Genomic DNA, 18,787 nt, shown 5'->3' on the forward strand with positions numbered 1-18,787 from the left:
TCAGCGGTTGCAGTACAAGATTTGTTTCGCCATAAGTACCCAGATAAACCAGCTCCTAACAAAACATCAGTATTAAGGCTAGTTGCAAAATTTAGAGAGACCGGTTCTGTTAATAACAAGGAACACAAAACATCTGTGTCAGTGTTGAATACAAATACAGTCACTGAAATCAGAGACCGATTACTCGCCTCGCCAAATAAATCGATCAGACGTTTGTCTGCTGAAATTAATTTGTCTAAATCAACTGTTCATCGGGCGATCAAACAATTACAATTACGATCTTATCGCGTTCAAACGGTTCATCGACTTTTTGAGCCCGACAAAGAAAAACGGCTACAATATTGTCAACGGTTCCGTCGATTTCTGCGTGCGGGAATTAATGTTACGGATTCGTTATTTTTCACAGATGAAGCACGGTTTCATTTGGACGGCTACGTAAACAGCCAAAACAGTAGAATTAGGAGCGCTGAAAATCCCATGTTTATCACGAAAAACAATTACTCCCGCAGAAGTAGGGAGTGTGGTGCGCGATATCGCGGAAGAAAATAATAGGTCCTATTTTTTTCCAGTACACCATTAATGCAGAACGATATCAGGATATTTTATTTCAGTTCATCGCACTCTTGGAAGAGGAAGACAGACACTGCCGGTTACAACATGACGGTGCGACATCGCACTACGCAGGTTCAACTTCTGATTTCGTCGAGGAATTCTTTGGTAATCGTGTTATCGGTCGAGGCTTGTGGCCACCAAGATCTCCAGATTTGACTACGGCGGATTTTTTTCTACGGGGTTAACTCAAAGAAAAAGCCTACAGCAACAAACCACGAACACTTGAACGATTGAAAGTCAATATTGGACAAGCTGTATTAAATATCCAGCCACAAACTTTGAAAAAAGTTGCAAGAAACGCTGTAAAAAGAATTGAAGCTTGTATTCAAGAAGATGGCGGCCATTTCCAACATTTACTCTAAATGTAAGGTAATGGATGGTAGTAATAAAAATTACATTTACATTTACACATGCCTTTTTATTATTTCAATACCTACCAATATAAGATTGGGTTGCGTTTTATATGGAACATTCTGTATATTCAATAATATATTAGGTTATTTTAATAAAACGTATGTTTCTGAGATTAATTTGGTTATTAAAAAAATGTCAGGGTTTTTTAAGAAAAAAAGTGGTACCCGCTTATCAAAAAATGGCCAAGCTCTTAATCTAAAAAATACAAAAAAAAAGTTATAGAAATTTCTGGAAGGTGTATATATAATTTCCTGTGTGTGAGATGATCTATATTTTGATTAAAGTTTTCGTACTGACTCAACATAAATTCTTCGACAATAGCTTAAAAAAATTTTATAAATGGGAATTTATTGTGTTTAATTTTTGACAAAATTAAAAAACGCAGAGGATTAGTTTCGCCATTTAGATTTTTTGCCATTTGTATAGTATATTTTTTCGCCATTTAGTACAATGATTATCGAAAATTGAGCTTTTGTACAATGTAAATACTTATGAAATTATTTAATGTTCCAAAATTTGAAATAATCGGATTTAGGGCTGATAGTATATTGAACATTACTTTTAAATAGTTTTTGCTTCATATTTTGAAAACTGGTGACCAAAAAATTGACATTTTGCACAAATATTTGCTCTCTCTCTCACTCTCTCTCTCTCTCTCTCTCTCTCTCTCTCTCTATATATATATATATATATATATATATATATATATATATATATATATATATATATATATTAATGTTCCAAATATTATATATATATATATATAATATATATATAATATATATATAATAATATTATATAATATATATATATATATAAAGTTTCAGCCAATTTTCGATCCCATCGGACTTAAGACGAATCACAAAAAAGAACCTTTTTTTTTTTGGTAAATTATAATCAAGAAGTTCGTTCGAATTTCGCCGCCGGTAAGAGTCCGCAGAACTGTACGGCTTGGTGAATTTAAACGAAGTATGTTTACTGTTCTAAACATGATCTAACCTAAAAGTGAAACGAAAATGTGAAAAAAAAAAAAATATGCATGAAAACATTATATTTCGATTAATTAAATTTCTAATAAAGAATACTTTCAAAAATATCTCGAATTTTGTTAGACAACGTTTTTTTCTTCTACTTAATGAATCGTGGGACTCGAATATGTCACCCTTTTTCCTCAAACAGGTGGGTTTACGAATTTCACCGCTAGATAGCAGTACTTAACCCACCGGGTTGGTCTAGTGGTGAACGCGTCTTCCCAAATCAGCTGATTTGGAAGTCGAGAGTTACAGCGTTCAAGTCCTAGTAAAGCCAGCTATTTTTACACGGATTTGAATACTAGATCGTGGATACCGGTGTTCTTTGGTGGTTGGCTTTCAATTAACCACACATCTCAGAAATGGTCGAACTGAGAATGTACAAGACTACACTTCATTTACACTCCTACATATCATCCTCTGAAGTATTATCTGAACGTTAGTACCGGAGGCAAAACAGGAAAAAGAAAGATAGCAGTACTTAATAGTACTAGGTAACGTAAAAAAACTTGATAATTATTTAAAATAATAAAATTTAAAAGAAAATATACTGCAGCTTGTTTTGATAGTAAATACTTTTATGTAAATGAAAGTACTGAAGATGAAATAATTTTTTTAATTCCCATCATTTTATTAAAAAAATAAATAAATAAAAGTATTAGTTTACAAGAAATTATAGCTGCTAATAAAACACAAAAAATCAAGTACAGTAGGAAAGTGTTGCAAATATGGCAACAAAGATTTGTCACATAAAATAAAAGTAAATTCGATTAGTAAAATTTTTATTCTACAATTAGAACTATTTGATGAGAAATAAAAAAAAGTCCATTTTATAATAATATAAAAAGTGTGTCCCCAGATACGATTAAAATCGAGGGTTACACACAAAGTAATAAATGCAGTATTATATCACGGATCTTCGATTCGTGAGTCATTATACTAGTTTTATTCAAAAAGGAAAAAATATGGTACAAAGTGATTGATATGACTATCAACAAAAAAACTCCAGAAATTAAAAAAATATGTATTTGTTTGTTCTAGAAAGGCAATAAATTTTAATAATAAATTCATAAAATAACAATCAATAATTCATAAAAAAATAAAAGAATAATCTAACAAAACGCAGTGATATCAAAAAAAAAAATACAATCAAATTGTAAACCGTACGGTAAGAATCTAGCAAATATCATTTCTTCCACTCAAAAATCAAAAATTTCTGTAATATAAATAACACTTTTTAACAAAATGATATGATAACAAAAAAGGTAAGACACTACATTTCTGCTATCAAAATCTTTTATTAATTTAGAATTTTGTTTAAAAAAAAAATCATCTTAAATAAAACTCTTACCGGCCTGATTTCATTTATATGTAATACTTATCACATTCACAGAAATAATACAATTCTTATGATTATTCGTTGTTTAATAAATGAAATCATTTATTAAACAAATTAATTATGTTAGAATTTTATTTAACATGTATTTTTTTAAACAGAATTCTAAATTAATAACAGATTTTGATAGCAGAAATGCAGTGACTTACCTTTTTTGATATCATATCATTTTGTTAAAAACAGTTTTATTTATAATACAGAAATTTTTATTTTTTGAGCGGAAGAAATTATATTTTTTGAGACCCTTACCGTAAGGTTTACAATTTCATTGTAATTTTTTCTAATTGGACCGACTTATTGAGATCATAAAGGTCTCCAATAAAAATTCATTTACTCCAAAAAAAGCAGCTAAACGGAATCGTACTTAAAATATAAATTTAAATTATAAAATTTAATTTATAAATTTTTTGTTTTAATTTTAAAAATGAAACTTCAACTGAATATACATTTAATGTTGACATAATGTGAACCTTTTAAAATTCATTTTAAAAATGTTCAATTAAAAAATTTTTTTTATAATTTTTTAAACTGTATCTATTTTTTAAGTTATGGTTATTATTAAAAACGTTATATGAGGTAGTTTTTCAGCAAGGGACCTAATTTTTTTTTTACTAAAATTGTTGATCTTTTACCAACTTTTCGAAAAAAATTACGGTATTATTTTCGGTCGCATAAAGGGAGTAGAGGATGAAAATGGATTTTATTTATGTTTTGAAGTATGAGGAGTACAAAAATACCATTAACTCATATATATACATAATAACGGGTGTTTAAAAAGGACGCAACCCTATGATGAAGAAGGTAGAAGTCACGTATAGGTAAATTTTATTTCTGCTTACATGTCAGTTGGGAACACTGTACTCAAAGTTAGCAGCTTGTAACAGATGAAATGTTCTTTTTATGCACTAGTGCTACACCAGTAAAAATTCTGTATTGTGTTAACTATATGGTTTTCCAAGGATGAACGTGTGTTTATTATTGAGACTTATTGCTCGTTTAAATCTTACGAACGAGTCAAAAACGAGTTTCGGATCAAATTTACCAACTCTTCAGTTCCTAATAAGTCGAAAATATCACGTTTGATTTAATAAATTTCGTGAGACCGGGAGTGTACGTGATCGGAAAACCACAAATCGATCGTTATTGTAAACAGTAGAAGTTCTGAAGATTGTGAAAGAACGTTTGACTCGCTCTCCCAGAAAAACGCTCAGAAAGTTATCTTTACAGGCTGAGCTTTCCGTATCTACAGTTTTCAGGGCTACTAAAAAATTAAAATCGTATGCTTATCGTATCGGTGTCGTTCAAGAAATGAAAGAAGTAGACCGGGGAAATTTTGGAATTTTGGATCGTGTTTATTTCAGCGACGAGACACGGTTTCACTCGGCTACATTAATAGCCAAAACTGCCGGATATGAAGCGCTAAAATTCCTCACGCGTTTTATGAGCGACCATTACACGCAAGAAAAATTGGTATTTAGTGTGCGATTTCCCGGCGTCGTGTAATAGGGCCTTTATTTTTTGACAAATCTGTAGATGGTATGGTTTATCGCAACTTAATTTAATAGTTTATTGCTATGTTAGATTTACATGAACGAGGATGTCGGCTCCAGCATGTTAACGCAATGCCTCATACTGCCAATGAAACGCTGGATATGTTACGGGAATATTTTTGCCATAGTTTTATATCAAAAGGGTTGTGGCCTCCAAGATACCCAGATCTTACCCCAGAAGACCTTATCCTTCGGGGGTATTTAAAAAGTATAGTTTTTAAAATCAGTTCTCATGCACTTGAACAATTGAAGGCTAACATTGAAACTGGGATTTCAAACATTACGAAAAGTTGTTGTAAATGTTATGAAACGTGTATAACAAATTTTTATCGGGATCACAGGAGATCATTTTGAACAGCTATTGTAAAGTTATTAAAGGTAATTTGAATATTATTCTATAAGTATTTTATTAACATTAATATTTTTGTAATAAATTCACGATTTAAAACAAAGGAGTTGCGTCCTTTTTGAAACACCCGTTATTATGTATTCCTTATATTATTCATGATTAAAATTTATGGCTGGAAAATCTCCAAAACTACTACATAAATATAATTGAAACTTAGAAATGCTGTTGCAGTGTATCTAAAGTTGTGGATGTGATAATTTGATGAATATTTGTTGAGTCGTTCTTCATTTACGCTCAATTTAAGGTTAACAATAGACAACATAACTTCAATGTGAGGTATTTTTTTTCTGTCGAACGGTGGGATTGGGAATGAAAATGAATTTTCATCTACGCAGCCGGCCGGTAGCCACCTCCAATCCAGGATTTCTTGATCAAATACGCAATTCCTCAGGTTCGTCAAACTCCTTGTGGTTTCTGGTTGTTCCCGGGAAGGGTATCGATTAAACAGCCGCGATGAGGTAATGACGAACACGACAGCATAGCTGGTATCAATTTTTAAAAAATGATTACAAAAGTTGTTTAAGGGGATGTCCAAACGAAATCTATATATATAAAAATGTTAAGTTCGTTTGTGTACGGCTTCAAAAACTCAAAATGTTCTGCACCGATTAAGCTCAAATTTTATCACGATATATAACCCGCATCAAAGATTGTTTTCAACTATTTTTAATAAATCTATTTTTTAATTTGTACTATTTTAATTTAATAATTTACTTTTTTTTGTCTTCAGTCATTTGACTGGTTTGATGCAGCTCTCCAAGATTCCCTATCTAGTGCTAGTCGTTTCATTTCAGTATACCCTCTACATCCTACATCCCTAACAATTTGTTTTACATATTCCAAACGTGGCCTGCCTACACAATTTTTCCCTTCTACCTGTCCTTCCAATATTAAAGCGACTATTCCAGGATGCCTTAGTATGTGGCCTATAAGTCTGTCTCTTCTGTTAACTATATTTTTCCAAATGCTTCTTTCTTCATCTATTTGCCGCAATACCTCTTCATTTGTCACTTTATCCACCCATCTGATTTTTAACATTCTCCTATAGCACCGCATTTCAAAAGCTTCTAATCTTTTCTTCTCAGATACTCCGATCGTCCAAGTTTCACTTCTATATAAAGCGACACTCCAAACATATACTTTCAAAAATCATTTCCTGACATTTAAATTAATTTTTGATGTAAACAAATTATATTTCTTACCGACGGCTCGTTTCGCTTGTGCTATTCGGCATTTTATATCGCTCCTGCTTCGTCCATCTTTAGTAATTCTACTTCCCAAATAACAAAATTCTTCTACCTCCATAATCTTTTCTCCTCCTATTTTCACATTCAGTGGTCCATCTTTGTTATTTCTACTACATAATAATTTACTATAATTACTATATAATTATAACTATAATAATTTAATCTATCTGTTTTTAATTTGGAAATGCAAACAAAGATAAACCAATCAGATCAATGCAAGATGGCCGCTGTCAAACACAACGACCAAATTTCTTTAAATTATATTTAACAGCTAAAACATCTGTTATTTTATTAAAAAAAAAAGAAAACACGATAAAAAAAAATTTTAGCACGATATATAACCCGCATCAAAGATTGTTTTCAACTATTTTTAATAAATCTATCTATCTATTTTTAATTTGTACAGTTTTTTAATAAATAAGAGGCTAATAAATCAGATGGAAATGTAAACAAAGGAAAACCAATCAGATCAATGCAAGATGGCCGCTGTCAAACACAACGACCAATCACAAAGAGCCCGTATGGCCGTTGCCAATGTAAACAAAATCACAACTGATTAAGTAACAAATTTCTTTGAATTATATTTAACAACTAAAACATCTGTATTTTATTAAAAAAAAAAAAACATCAAAACAAAAAGAAAAGCCACCAAGAAGGATGACTTACAGTAAATAAATTAAAACACCAAACTTTCTTATAGCCCAGATAGACTATGCAAACAAAAAAAGTCGAAATAACCAAATACACAGAAAATAATATCCCTACATAATGACCAAAAAATCCTTTGTTAGGTTATTTTTTTACATATATATGACCAAACAATCGTTTTTTGGTCATTTAGCGTTCTTTGCTATGTAAAAGCAAAGAACAAAATTCACAAATGGTAACACTGAAACTAGTGTGGTTTCAGTGTTACTATTTGTGAATTTTGTTCATTTTTTTGAATTAAGTATTCGTTTTTTTTTTTTCTAACTTCCGAAACCACCGTTATGCATTGCTTCAGATGATGATATGAATGATTTATAGCGTATGAAAATGCCATGCCTGACCGTGATTCCAACTCGGAACCACCGGATTAAAGTCCGAGACATTACCACTCGCACCACGGAGGCCGGCAAACATATTCGTTAGGAACCGAATAAAAACACGACTTACTAATATGGCGTTGTGTGCCAAACCAATTTTATACGGACTATAATTACTTTTAATCCGCGAAACCCTTTGCAATGATTGAACATTAACTTATACGTCTTCAAAAATTATTCCTTTTGAACTAAGCCGCATTTTGATATCATTGTTTTTCTATAACACGGCTGGAATTCTTTTCGTTTAATGATAAGAAGCGTTGTCGAAGACAATAACCGAATTCTCTTCCAAAGAACATAATACACCGCTAAACTATTTCTAAATAATTCAAATTCGTGTAATTTTTTTACGAATCGCGTTTTTATCGAAATCTCACCTTTTTCTCAATTGACCTGCGGGGTTTTTTTTCTTTGGAGACCGTAATTCATTAGTAGATTCATACTCGAGAATCACGTTGTACACTGAAGCAGCACAACTTCTACTTACGTTAGCAGTTTATTAACATCTGAAATCAACGCCGTTTGATTATTCTGTAATTTGTAAGCATTACTCTGCTTTAGTAAGCATTTAAAATTATGTGTTTTTTCGCACGACTTAAGTGCTTTTTTCGCAGCCCACAAATCTTTATATATAAAAATGTTAAGTTGGGTTTCTTAAAAATTAAAAGTTGGGTTCGGTGGTTGGGTTTCAATTAACTACACGTCTAAGGAATGGTCGAACTGAGACTGTACAAGATTACACTTCATTTACATTCATAAATATCATCCACATTAATTCTCTGAAGAAATACTTTATGGTGGTTTCGGAGGCTAAACAGAAAATAAAGAAGTAAAAATATCAAACACTAGTAAAACCAAATTAATTTTCCGTGAATTGAAGATTCACGGATCAAGAAATTGTTAATTAAAAATGAAATATTTTTCTTCAGTTGTTTCTCAAAATAAATTATTTCAGTAAGTGCAGAGAAAAACGGTCGGGAAATAATATGAGATGACTTGATTTTTTTATCGTTTATATGAAAATATTTATTAATTTTCAAACAAATCGGGAGGAGTATCAACCAAAATTTAATAAGAAATTGACAAATTTCGTTTTAAATTATTTTCTGACAATAATTAACAAACTGATATGTCAGATTAATTTTAAAAAAACATCTAAACTTACAGAATTAATACGGTTTCGCCGTTGTCAGAAGTTGTATTCATGATCTAAGATTTGTTTGTATTTCTGAAATATTTTCTTTTATATTGCCTAAAGTAAACTTTAGTTAACTATGTAAATTATTAATTTTCAATATTATTAAGAGTATAGTTTTTGTATTCTTGCTACAAAAAAAAATATTTCTTTTGAAGGTAATTTACGCTAATTAAATTTGTTTGATGTAGTTATTATTTATAAAATTTTGAATGAGGAATTTTATAACGACTATGATGTGTTCGGACGTGTGTTATCAATGCTGATTATATTGAGTGCGCATCATTTTAAAGGAAGTTGTGGTATTTTCCGTATTTTAATCTTATAATATATATATATATATTTTAATATAAAATAAAATTATTTTTTGGTTTTTAATTGTTATTTGTCAAAATAGGTTTTTATAACAGATTATGGTAGTTGTATTATTTTTTTTTTATAATGTTTAAGCCTTTCTCTCCACAGTTTGTATTTATTTTTTGATCCTTTTTTTTCATTAACCCGCCACGATTCGCTGTGGAACATTGTGGTTGCATGGATGAGAAAGGAGAAACAAAACAAAGCATACGTTTCATAGAAGTTTAATTTTGCAATACTTGTGGATATACAAAATTTTTTGTTTTTCCACTGTCTGCGTAGATATAAAGGCTATCTAGTTTGCCGACTCGGGAACACGCAACATACAATTACCGATGTGAGAAGCAATCCGCATCTAAATCTAAACCACACAATTCTAAAGATTGACCTTGAGCTTTATTGATTGTGATTGCAAATGCCAATCGAATTGGGAATTGCAATCTTTTAAATTAAAATGGTGTATCGATCGGGATTATAGGTATTCGAGGAATGAGGACATCTTCACCTTTGAAAGCCCCGTTAAAATCGTTGCTTCCACTACGTTATTCGTCAATTTCTTAACTGCAAGTCGCGTGCCGTTGCAGAGTTTTGGCTGATTAATATTCCGCAACAGGATAATTGTCATTTTTTTATCGAACCGTTGCTAGAATCGATCTAATGAGGAATGTTTTCCCAGTTCCTCCTGGCGCATCCATGAAGAAGGTCCCCCCAACTCTGTCATTTATCATTTGCATTATGAGATCATAAATGCCTTTCTGTTCACGCGTTAATTTGGGAATGTTTGATTGGACATATGACTGAAGATCACCACAAAGAATACCGGTATCCACGATCTAGTATTCAAACCCGTTTGAAAGTAACTGCCTTTACTAGGATTTGAACCTTAGAATTCTCGACTCCGAAATCAGCTGATGATGTGTTTACCACTAGACCAACCAGGTGGGTTGATATTTTTACTGGTGTTATGTATCCTAGTTACTCACAAAATAGATGGTTTCTCGTGAAGTAAAAGTTAATTGATCTGTTCTTTAAAAAAGTAATTAAAACTTCCTATTTGCTCATTAATAATGGTCTTAAGAGACGGAGTACGAGGTGTAGCTATTAAATAACATCTATTAAATATTAAATAGCTATTAAATAACCATCCTCTTCAATATACACCTCTCCTCTATCCCTACAACGCTCCATGCAAATTTTCCATTGTTCGAAACAATGCTGGAAGTCTTCTGCTATGAGCTATTTCATGACGCGTGTCGCTTTTTCTTTTACAACTTCAACGATCTGAAATCTTGTTCCTTTTAATGCAGATTTTATCTTGGGGAACAGATATAAGTCACATGGTGCCAGGTCAGACGAATAAGGCGGATGGTCTAACACTGGGATGTTACACTTGGCTAGAAACGTCTTGACAGACAATGTAGTGTGAGCCGGTATTTTGTCCTAATGGATGCCTTGTTCTTCCACAATTCGGGTGGTATTTTTCTTATTTTTTCAGGGAGTTGAACAAGGACCTTGAATAAAAACAAGAATAGTTAACCGACGATCATAACGGATTAGAGGATTAGATTATCAATATTTTTATCCGTTTTTGACGTGGAATGGCGACCCGGGCGAACATTATCTTCAACGTTCTCTCGGCCATCTTGGAAATGCCTTAAATCACTCAAAAAACCCGCGCACGTGATAAACATTCATTGCCATATACTTTTTTTTTAAATAAGTTTCAGTAGCAGTTTTCTAAGTTTCATGTGAAATTTCACGACAATTCTGCTCTAATAATACACATAATTTTTTCGGCAAAAAAAAAAAACAAATGTTATCCAAACGAAGGCCACGGCCAGACTAATATGTCTACAGAAATTGGAGTGGCAACAATCGAAAGAGAAGGCTGCGCTATACAGCTGTCTATCGTACAAATTTGACGCATGCGCAGTTCTTCTGTATTAGCATTAGTCTCATTATTTAATAGCCACACCTCGGATGACATCAAAATGTTACACCTAGTCAAGTGATATTGCCAGTCCACCGGGCTGATCTAGTGGTTAATTCGTAGTCGCAAATCAATTTTATAACAACTTAATTTACGAAGTTTAAGGTTCTATTTTCGAAGATTAAGGTTCTGAGGTTCAAATCCTAGTGAAGACGTTAGTTGCTTTTATACGGATTTGAATACTAGAGAGTGAATATTGGTGTACGTGGTGGTTGGTGTTCAATTAACCACAACTCTCAGGAATGATCGGCCTGAGTCTATACAAGACTACACCTCATTAGGTTATGAATATCATCCTCATCTCATTCGGCCATGGAGAGGTTCGCTAGTTGAAAAGACTGCAACGTACACCACAGGGCTAGTGGTTATTTCGTCATCGTAAATCAGATGATTTTGAAGTCGAGAGTTCTAAGGTTCAAATCCTAGTAAAGGCAGTTACTTTTATTAAAGATCAAAAATCATACCTTACCAACGGTAAACAAGTAATTGAAATTTCATCTTTTGATAAGAATACTTATGTCAAATTTAGGTCCTACTTAAAGATGTAGAACGCGAGTGCCTCAGGGTAGTATTTCGGTCCCTTGCTTTTTTTTACTTTCTTCTTTATTTTTTCCTGTTTTAGCCTCCGGGAATTACCATCCACGTATTACTTTAGAGTATAAATCAAGTGTAGTTTTGTACAGTCTCAGTTCAACCATTCCTGAGATGTGTGGTTAATTGAAACCCAACCACCAAAGAACACCGGTATCCACGATCTAGTATTCAAATCCGTTTAAAAGTAACTGCCTTTACTAGGACGTGAACGCTGGAACTCTTGACTTCCAAATGAGATGATTTGGGAAGACGCATTCACCACTAGAACAACCCGGTGGGTCTGCTTTTTTTAACTTGCTTTTCTTTAACTCACAATGGTTTTTTTTCACGTTTGTCCTGAAATCTTGCATCCTTAACTTAACATATTTCTGACATTGCCGATTGATGAAATTTTGTACATTTACTAAGTTCGGGTGACAATACAATATTCCACCATTACTTTTTTAAAAATCCCCCCGTACGGGAGTAAATTAAGGGTACGGGTGTAAAAATTGTAAAATCTGAAAAACGGTTATGCGGAGTTTTTGGGGTCGCAGATGACAAATCCGATAGCCGTTTGACATTAAAAAAATGACAAAAACTTGGTACGGGAGTTATTTTGGTTTCAAATTTGACAACATCTCGTCATCACATCATATATATATAAATAAGATGATTTTTGGCGGGCAGTATGTTGAGACACAGCTCCTGACGAGTCACTCGGCTCGAACGTCAAACCATCACTAAGAATAGACTTTGGCAGAGACGGCTCTCACGTAATACAGCCAAAAGCCATTCAGTTTCTTGCCTTGTACAATTACAGAACTGCTAAACGCCGAATGCTGCCGTTAATTTTATCATGGGTATCAACCGTCCATAAAATACAAATCAGCACTATAGATTACGCAGTTGTTTATCTGGGTCCAAAGCTCTTTGCTGAAGTTCAAGCCGAGTTGGATCTCTCGATAGACTTAGGATCGAAGAATTGAATAACTTCAAATTAACAGGAAGAAAACATTGCATCAATGATGCATTATCAGAGATAGATCGAATGAGAAATCTTTTATAAAAACATTTGTCGAAAATTGTGATAGTTAATTAAGTAAATGAAATAAAAATTTCACTATTTCGTTACTTAGTGTAGTAAATGTTTGAAAATTTGTTTGATATTTTATAAATATATGCTGTTATCTTTTGAAATACAAATGAACCTATTAATTAAACTCGTGAGATGTAGGATAATAATTTGATTAATGTATGACTAAAAGGTATAAAGCAAGTTTTTAAAATTTTTTGTAACATTATTTAAATATAAAATAACAATAAAGAAATTATTATTATTTTTTTTATCACCATTCATTTTTATTGTTTATAATGACTTGCCTCAAAATCTTGAGCCATTCATTGTAACCCTTTTCGTAGACGACAAAACTGAATAAAATTTGAAGATAATTATTTAAAAGGAATTGAAAATTATATGATTGCAGCGGTGAAAACTATTTATTATATGGATTGTTACACCTTAATGTAAATATGAACTAACCGTTATATTGTGCTTCTCAGATAAACGTTATATTGCTGATCGCGTAGATAGAATTCATAATTCCCATTAACGAGAACGATAGTATTTCTGTTGCCCACAAACGGAAATTTCTGGCTGTTTCATTATATGATCATTTTTTTTTTTTGGAATAAATTGATTTCGTTTGTAACAAAATCTAGCCACACTCTTTTGTTCTGAAGCGCCTTCAGCTTGTTGTCATTATTAAATACAGTCATCGAAAAAGGTTGCAGCAATTTAAAAAAAAATCTTATCGTAGAAACTACCAGAGATAATCAAGAGTATTTTTTTTTTAAATTCACAAGCTCAAAAAGGGTTTTACATACCTTAAATCTACGGATCGTACAAAACGTGTTGAATTCGCAAGTAAAATGCTTAATATCATTTACGATGGCGAAACATTTTTAAAATGTGTTATGTTTATGGAAGAATATTAATACGAAAAACTGACTTTCCATGTCAGTGGTTGAGTCAACCGGCATAACTGTAGGATATGAGGATCTCAGCAACCCAATGAAATTATTGAGTATGTAGAAATTCCCCAAAAACAAACGTGTGGTGCGGATAGAAGTCCCATTCTGTTTTCATGAGCCTACTATCACAGGGAATGTTTATTTAGACATGCTACAAATGTACATTTTCCCGCAATTAGACCAAATTGAAGAAGAAAATAACGTTGCTGTAATTTTTCAACAAGAAGGTACGCTCTCAACAGTTTAGCGTAGGCGTTCAACACGCTCTCAATGAAAGATTTCTTAATCGTTGGATCGGTACGGCCGGTCCTGTGCTTTGGCCTCCGAGAAGCCCAGATTTGACATCTCTAGAATTTGTTTTATAGGGATACGTTAAAAACATTGTCTACAGTGAAAAAAATCAGGGATGTACGACATTTAAGACAACAACGGATCACCGATACTATTGCCACAGTTACGGCTGCGATGAACCAGAGGACCTGAGCAGAAGTCGATTATCGGCTAGATGTTTGCAGAGCAACCAACGGAGAACATATTGAAACATTCTAAGGTATATAAAAAAGTGATACGATTTTTTTAAATTACAGCAACCTTTTTCGATGGCTCTGTATTTATTACACCTGCATATATTTTCGTATAAAGTTAATACCGTCTCTTGAGGCTTCCTTAAAAAATCAGAACGAGTTTTTAAGTGAGAAAAAAAAAATTTTATTTATCTGGTACCTAAAAATATGAATCGCAGTATGAATATTTAGAAAATTAAATATGTTAATTTATTGATTTGTTTATTTTTAAGAATTTAAAAACTTTACCAAAAAGAATCGTTACTTACTCTTAAAAAAATAATAACATCCACCTTCATCAAAACAGTTAACGGAACTGTTTTCGTATAACTCAACACAATACTTTGGGTTATGAGAATGGACATTATTATGCTGTCGTTGGCATTTTAGATTGATTTCATAAGAAAAGCTACCTATTGTAATGGGTACCATGATTCGACTTCCGGAAAATTTCGACATATCTTCGCGTTTCACATCCCCCAGACCTCAAAACCATCGTCAGTTCAAACGTTTATATATATATGTTTCACTTTCTTGCGGACACTAACTGCCGTAATTTTGCGCCAATCACTTTCAAATCGATACATAAAATATAACGATTCAAAATATCGGTCGAGTTCGTTAATAAGCAAAATCCAACCATAAGAGTTCGATTTAGGGGGGAGGGGGTTTCGAAAAAACAAAATATCGCGATAACTTTCTTATTAAATAAAATATCGAATTCGTTTAAAGTTCTAACTATTTTTTTAATAAAGGCCTAAAACTTATTTAAGTAAAGTTTTTTGATATCACCAACCACTGGCCCAGGGAATGGAAAAAATAGGGTTTCGAAGACAAAAAAATCATACTTCCTTTAATAGACACAGTATCGAATCGTTTTAAAATGGTCATTAGTCCTCTAAACATTACCTAAAACTTTTGTCTGAAACAATTTTTGATATGACCAGCTCTTACGGCAAGATGATGGGGCTTTTCGTATGGGAAACTTTTTAAAATTTTTTTTAACTTTAAGGTGGAAATTTTTTTATCCCCTACTTAGCACCGGTGAAATCTACCTCCGCCTTCCGGCGTACTGAAAGGGATATTTTTATATTGTCAAACCATTTCAAAAATCTTCTCACCAATCTATTTAAACTACAATTAAACGATTTTTTTACGGAAATAATATTTCTCTTAATGAATTTTTAAATAATACTAATTAAAAAAAAAACACGATTTATCAGCATCTTGTTCAACATGTACGTAAATATATGTGCTCAAAATATTTTCCAATAGCGGCTTCTAAATTGTAGATTATTTTACAGTAATTTTCTTAATTTAATGTATTTACCTTAACATAATTTTACGCGTTTTTAAATAATAAAAATGTACTTTAATTACCTCCATTTTTTATCTTATACTATGTTTTTGTATTTATAATTTAATTTACAACAATATAATCTATATAATGTATGTACTAGTGATGTGTAAATTTGTCTGGTTATATTTTTATGTAGCGATCAGAATATCGATTTATTTATTTAGTTGCATCGGAATGATGAGATACCGTTAAAGTCTGGGTGTAAAAGTTTAATAAATTTGTTTAGTGTTGATCAAGAAGCCTCCCAGTAAACGAAAGTGTACATACACCTGAAAACTAGTTTACGAAGAAATTTTCATAAGTAATAACACATAAAATTCAAATAGTGCAGGTATTAATCAACGCCGATCGAGTTAGTCAGTATGACCTTTTTACAACCGATTTTCGAATCGTATAAACAATAACGAAAATATTATTTACAGTATGATAATGAGTGATGAATCACACTCCAAATTATCTGATATCCATCAAGAGCCACTCAATGGTTCAAAAATCAATATGTGGCATATGGAATAATCTGGTTATCCACATTTCTTTAAGAACAATTACGGTAATGCTCTTATCTATCACATCGGAGTAATATGTCTCTTCAAATAATAAACAAACTTGACCTGATTTTTAAAGAATGAGGTGACAATCATACAACAACATGATCAATGAATGATATTAAACTATTGTTTTTGTACGATATTACTTGTTCCTGGTATGAAAATATTCCTTGGTTCATAAGATTCTAGTATTTGATGGCATGCAATTCTTTCTTTTGGAGCAATTTTAAGGGTAGGTATTTTTTTAATGAACCACTCTGAACAAACTTTAAAGAACTAAAAAATAATTTTTTTATGAAATAACTGCAATTCCTGAATGTGTTACATTATGTAACAGGAAACATAAACACACAACTCATTAAAGAAAGTCTGAATCAAATGATGGCCATTTTTATAAATTAGAATGTTTAAAAGTATCTTATAATTAGTTAAATTTTATTAAATAAAATGTCAGTTTATACTTCCAAAAAAAAAAGATTCTTAATTTTTGTAATCACCTGTTTTATTGGCTTATAAAGAACTAAATTACAGTTTTTTAGAACATGAAAATATAATTGATGGTAATAATGTATTTTAACAAAATCAACAAGTGTTTGTACAGAAGAAATAAATGAAAATAATTTTTCTTTTGAGCATTTCACTATCCATTATATTCCATCATTATTTCAGTTGTGGGAATATAATGAATTTATATATGTTAAAACATTAAAAAAATGGGTGAATCAAATACTTTTTTATCATCGTCAAATTAATAAATTAACTGACACATTTAGATAAAAATATATTTAAAAAATTCAACAGAATAAATCTACATTTTCTACTCAGTCTACCACAGGTTCAATTGTATTAAAAAAGAAACAAGAGTACACAATATCATTAATTTCATATCACATAATACTTGGTATCGATTAAAATTATCATTCATTTTAATAACAATGGTATGGTCATTAAAGTCGGTAAAGGCTAATTATTTAAACTGTGTCTTAAGGAAAGAAATTGATCAATCAGATCTACAAAAAAAAGTCTAGATTCATAACTCCATTTTAAGCTGCTGTACTGGATAAAATTCAAACTAGCTTAAATTTACTACAAAAATGGACAGAAATAGATTCTCCCAAACTGATCTTCTGCTCTAAAGATGCATTACATGAAATGAATTGTTAATTTGTCTTTAACAGAATTTGTCTTTAATTTGACAGAAAAAAACTGATTTCTGTCAAAGAGAAAAACATTTAAAACAGGTTTTACTAATCTTCATCCTAATTATAATATTTTATAATACAATACCTGGAAAAGTAAAAAAATCCTAATAACTAAAAATCATGGTTTTATTTATGCTTCAAACTTTTGAATCTTTCAATACATTAACTTGAAGTTCCTTTTCTTTAAAGTATTTACAAGATAGGAGCATTTCAATTTTTATTAAACAGTTAAGAAGGTGATCAACCTCCAAATTACACCTAACATAATACTCATTCATAAGTTTTCACATCATATAACTTACATTTAAATATATATATATATAATACAGATATCAATATTTATTTGTTAAACATGCATAAATTCTATGCTATGGAATAAAAATTTAAGAAAGGATATCAAAAGAAGAATATTAGCATATTCAAAAGTACTGTACTGTACATTTCAGAGATATAAATGAAAGCAAATGGCATGGAAAATAAATCAAATGTAGCAGTAATAAATATGTGGAGAAAATGCTGCACGATAACTTTGAGATAAAAAAATAACTCAGTTATGCAGAAATGTAAATGGTAGAGCATTACTGACATGGTGAAAAGGAGACATCCATAACAGCATGGTCGTTTGAGGATGAATGTTGAGATCTTGCCCAAGAATATATAGGAGAGTACAAGTTTATTGTATTATTGAGGGCAAAAATTTATAAAGAAAACATCATAGATAAAGACAGATGAAAGAATGTGATAGACAGCTGAATTTAAGCTAAATATTACTTACTGTAAAGTAACATAAAGTATATGAACATTTGATTTCTATCAAATTTTTTATAATTTCACTGTTTTAACTTAAGGAATTAGTTTTTTTTTTTTAATTTTGTTCTAGGAAAGGATTATCAGAGTAAAAATAATTTCTCATGTAATCTTTATCAAAGAAGGTGATACAATTTTAAATAACTATAAAATAGAATTCCTTTTTTCAAATAATCCAAAATATTATGAAGGGTGATTTTTTTAATATTTGAAAGGACTACAAATTCTTTATAAAATTTAATAAATCAAGTTCATATTTAAAAAAGATATTTTTCTGAAAATAAAAACATTAATAATTTAAGATATTATCAATATATTAAAGGTTAAATTTTAAAACACGTAAATCTGGAAAAAGTAAATTAATATAATTGTCACCATTTTTAAATTTCATCGATTATTGATCACTTTTATACA

General features: G+C 31.1%; 1 protein-coding gene across 3 annotated transcripts in view; it reads right to left on the minus strand.

Moving 5' to 3' along the window:
• Positions 1-18,787, minus strand: part of Ptp52F (Protein tyrosine phosphatase 52F) — a 116,159-nt gene that overhangs the window by 87,938 nt on the left and 9,434 nt on the right. The window lies entirely within an intron of this gene.

This window comes from Lycorma delicatula, chromosome 11 (genome assembly GCF_047948215.1).
Source record: "Lycorma delicatula isolate Av1 chromosome 11, ASM4794821v1, whole genome shotgun sequence".
In the NCBI taxonomy this organism is placed as follows: domain Eukaryota; kingdom Metazoa; phylum Arthropoda; class Insecta; order Hemiptera; family Fulgoridae; genus Lycorma; species Lycorma delicatula.